This window comes from Peromyscus californicus, unplaced genomic scaffold, assembly GCF_007827085.1.
Source record: "Peromyscus californicus insignis strain IS unplaced genomic scaffold, ASM782708v3 Scaffold_18__1_contigs__length_77618521, whole genome shotgun sequence".
In the NCBI taxonomy this organism is placed as follows: Eukaryota; Metazoa; Chordata; class Mammalia; order Rodentia; family Cricetidae; genus Peromyscus; species Peromyscus californicus.
Window position 1 is genome coordinate 46,846,425 of NW_026294480.1, and position 4,995 is coordinate 46,851,419.

Here is a 4,995-nt window from a genome sequence, read left to right on the forward strand (position 1 = left end):
TGTTGTCGTCATCACTAGAGTGATTTGTGAACATCAGGGCTTCAGTTTCCAAGAGGGTAGTCACCGGAGCACTATCAGTAAGCTCTGAAGTTGTGAGAAGTCACTGGACAGCGTTGATCATGGCATACAGATTTATATTATTAAATTATCCTTTTGATTGAAGTGTATAGAAAGACCCAATAGTTGAAACAGGGAAATCAGATTTCAGTCTCTGGCCATAAACCACATTCTATTAACACTACTCTAGAGATAGACAAATGAATTTTTAGTTACAAAGGTTGCCCCGACATTAGCCACACAATCAGATGTTGCATCCTGAATATTTTATTTCCTTATTTATACACTTAATCTTGGCTTGCAAAAAAATTACGAAGTCTCTTGACAATATAGAACTCTTTTTATACTCCTGTTCCATTGAGATTCTCATCAAATCTCATTAAACAGAGAATATATCTATATTTATATTTTAAATATAAAGCTTGCACAGACTTATACCAAAGTTAGCATATGTCAGTATGTTACCATTTTAAGAGAAATCAGTCTGAACTTGAAAGCGTGCTGCCCACTGCATGGCATAACCTCATGATAAACATTTCCACATCCTCCTGGCACCCTACATGGACTAGATTTAGAAACACAATTTCCACTTGTGCTGGCTAGTTTTATGTCAACTTGACACAAGCTGGAGTCCTCTGAGAGAAGGGAACATCAATTGAGAAAATACCTCCACAAGATAGGACTGGAGGCAAGCTTTAGGGCTTTTCTTAATCAGTGATTGATGGGAAGGGCCCAGCCAACTATGAGTGGGGCTATCCCTGGGCTGGTGGTCCTGTGTGTTATAAAAAAGCAGATTGAGCAAGCCACGAGGAGTAAGCCAGTAAACAGCACTCTTCCATGACCTCTGCATCAGCTTCTGCTCTGTCTGAGTTCCTGCCCTTACTTCCTCTGACAATAAACTGTGATGTGGAAGTGTAAGCTGTAAGTTTTGGGTCATGGTGTGTTTCATCACAGCAATAATGACCCTAACTAAGACTCCACTTTCTATAAATATCTCTCCAATGAGAGGAAGATAATACATACATACATACATACATACATATGTGTGTGTGTGTGTGTGTGTGTGTGTGTGTGTGTGTGTATAGAGGGAGAGAGAGAGAGAGAGAGAGAGAGAGAGAGAGAGAGAGAGAGAGAGAGGTGTAGAGCTGAAGCCAAACAGATAATATTGTGAAGTTACTTACATTTTTTATTATTTTCTATAATTTTCCCAGTTAATTGTTCCCCTTCAAGCATCTTTAATAATGCACAGAGTTTTCAGCAAAGAACTGGCAGGCTTTGTTTCTGAAGAGATAGCTTCCAACTTGGCTATGGAAATGAAGTTTGTGCTATGCATGCTTCAGGGCACAGCAGAAGGAAGGGAAAGTATGAGAAGAAAAAGAAGCTAGGGAACAGGTCGTTGCTTTTTCATTCCCTAAAGTGCATTACATTTGATTTCTAAGATCACTTGATGTGTTTGATGTCTTGATATCAAGGCCAGTTGATCTTGCAGGTTTGTGAAAAGGGTATTAGGAAAATCAAAGTGATTATGTCTCCTTCAGTCCTTCAGTGAAGTCGTTGGTTCAGGATGGCACCACCTAAAGGGTCAGTGGGGCACAAAGGATGCCAAACATCAGGTTTTTGTTAAGGGGTGGTATAATAGATGATTAACAATTGGCAATTGTTTCATTACAAAGTCCTTCAGTGACTTAAAGTTACCACATCAACAACATACATTCACTGTGGCACTTGAGCTGCTGCACATTTAGTTTAACCAGAGTAGGCCAGTCTCCTCATTTTAAAGACGGTTAGGAATGAAATTAAATAGTTGCTTTGGAAGTGGTTGGCTGGTCCAGGAATTAGCCTCCTCCAATGTTTCTTTTCCTTATTCTGCTATAGCTGTCTGGGCATCATTGAAAGGTCATGAACGTAAGAGATGGTGGCATTCGCTCCCAGCACACATGAGCTAGAAAACATAAAATAATCTGCTTTATTACAAAGAATATCTTCTTTTGAAACTTTGAAATTTATATCCTCCGCATTACATCTTGCATTAGTGGGTAATCAAGAATGGAAAAATATTCGTGCTGTGAAAAAAAATTGAGGGCTTTTAAAAATTGAAACTCTCCATGTCTTTAAAATTTCTCTTTGGGAAATTAACAAATATTGCAGGAACTGAAATTTGATAATCACTCTGTTTGCCCAGGAAAAAGGTACCATATGCTTCTAAAATGTTGTGGGAGCCCAGTTTTAATGAGTCATATATGAGTGATTTAATTGAATTCATTCCTTCTGTACCAATTATCCTTTGAAAGGAAATGATTTTCTTTTGCCTGTATGTTGCTCACAGTCAACATATCTAAATGGTTCCAATCTCAAGAAGGGGAAATGACTCCTGCTTTGATTTTTTTCTCTTAATTCAGAGTAAGAATTTAGACTATGGGGAAAGGTAAAGACCTATTGGAAAAATAATATTTTAATCCAGTTAGTAAGTTAAGGGAGGGGGAAAAATGGTTAAGGGAGGTTGTTTGGACAGGGCAGAAGGCATAGAGTTAAGAATCATTAGTCTAGAGGAAAATATGTTAGAAGTCATAGCATGCATTATTAAGGTGGGGACAGAGGTAGGAAGACAGAGGTGAGGTGCTACCTGGACTCCCCAGAAGTGAAGAGCTGCCACATTGTGAAGGGTTTCAATAAGGTCTTAAGGTGTTATTTGTATATATTTACACTGTCATAGATCATACACAGCTACTGCCCTTTAAGTGGTTTATACTGATTGGCTCCAGAGTGTCAAGGTAGCAGTGACCACCTAAATTCCAATTTCGCCATGAATCTGGAAAAATGCTGCAAATGAATAAGAGCGGCAAAGAGAAGCACACGGAGGTGAGAACTTTAGTGGGAGGGCAGGACATGGCCCCACTGCTTCAAGTCCCCTGTAAGTAGAAAACAAAACAAAAACAAAAACGCTATTTCTCAGGTGGCTTGCTTCTTCATCAGAGAGAAATGGGTTGACATCTTAAGAAAACTAATTTGAAATCAGGAGAAAACCATGTAGGGGCAAAGATTGAGATAGAATTATCATCAGAAAATGAAAATTGAAGTGCTTGCATATTAAAAGTAAACCCTGTATATCAGTGTTCTACCTGCAGGAAAGGGACTCAAAAGGCTTTGGCTCTAGGAAATCCTGCTCTGGCATGCCTATGATGAGAAAGGAAGACACAAATTTGGCTTGAAAAGGAGAGATCAGAAGCTGAAGTGTCAAAATAAGGAGTAAGGTAAGGGGAAAATTATTATAATAAAAGAAGAAAGAAACACACAGGACACCAAACAAAAGCTGTCCTCGTGTATCATCCACTAAAGTAGTAGACCTGTCCACGAAATATGAAGAAAAAGAGTTTGACCTCTATGAAGACACTGGGAGAAGAAATAAGCATGAGAATATAAATATTTCAGTTAATGAAATTCCCTCCTCCCTATACACCACTGGAGGATACTGTAACCAATGTTTTGATATGAACGTTCTCAAGCTGTTTTTTTTTTTTTTTTTTTTTTTTTGGTGGTAATAATGAAAAGTCAATAATCTTGAATTCTACTGTTTAAAAGAGACAGGAATGTCCCTCCACTATGAAGAAATAGAATGGCTCTTGTTTTATCTTAAGGAAAAAAAGGAGAAAAAGAAAGTCATAAAATAAGAAAAGGTTTAGCCGGGCGGTGGTGGCGCACGCCTTTAATCCCAGCACTCGGGAGGCAGAGCCAGGCGGATCTCTGTGAGTTCGAGGCCAGCCTGGGCTACCAAGTGAGTCCCAGGAAAGGCGCAAAGCTACACAGAGAAACCCTGTCTCGAAAAACCAAAAAAAAAAAAAAAAAAAAAAAAAGAAAAGGTTTAAATTATAAGATGCTTAAGAAATGAAAGTGGAAAGCCATCCAAGGGAAGGGAAATCTAGATATGAATGAAGGGGCCATCCAAGGGAAGGGAAATCTAGATATGAATGAAGGGGCCATCCAAGGGAAAGGAAATCCAGATACGAATGAAGGGAACGATCAGAGTGCTAGTGAGTGAGGAGAGAAGGGGGTTAGAGAAGCACACTGAACCTGCAGAAAGGAGTAACAGCAAAAAGAGAAACACCACTTACAAGACAGGGGCTCGGTCCAGAAGCAGAACGGATCAACCAGAAGGACTTCTCAATTCCTGGGAAAACTGACTCAAAGCAGTCAAAGCACTGATGACGTTCAGTAAAATCATTACACTTTAAAGACAAAAGAAAAAAGTGCTTCAGATCCCAGGCCTAATTAATAAACACATCAGCCAGCCAATAAATATATGAATCTCTCTTATGAAATCGGTCTATCAATCTTCCCAAAGGCAGCATATAAGTCAAGACAGAAATAAATATTTCAGGACACATGGGGCGAAGAACATAGGACCGAAGAATTTACCATCTAGATCGATGGTTCTCAACCACAAAATGTCAGATACCCTGCGTATCAGATATTTACATCATGATTCGTAACAGTAGCAAAATCACAGTTATGAAGTATCATTGAAATAATGCTACGGTTAGGGGTCACCACAACATGAGGAGCTGTATTAAAGGGTCGAAGCATTAGGAAGGTTGAGAACCACTGCTCTAGATGAACTTCAAATGTCAGGCCTGTTGGTGAAAAAATTTAAACATGCAAGATATGAGAGATTATTTCTCTTTTTCCCTTTTATTGAAAATAGATTCTTTTCTCACATTATATATCCTGATCACCTCTCTAGCCCTTATATTGGATATTTTAATGGATGAGCCGAGGCTAAAATAAAACTGGAGATGAGGGTTAAGGAGTAATATATGAGCATTATGTCTTTAAATCCTCCATCTGAAAATGAGGAAATGGAGCAGGCAGGACAAGGCAGAACAAACTCAGGAACTGATTTATTGTCACTAGTTATGGTCAAACCACACCACCACAAATTGA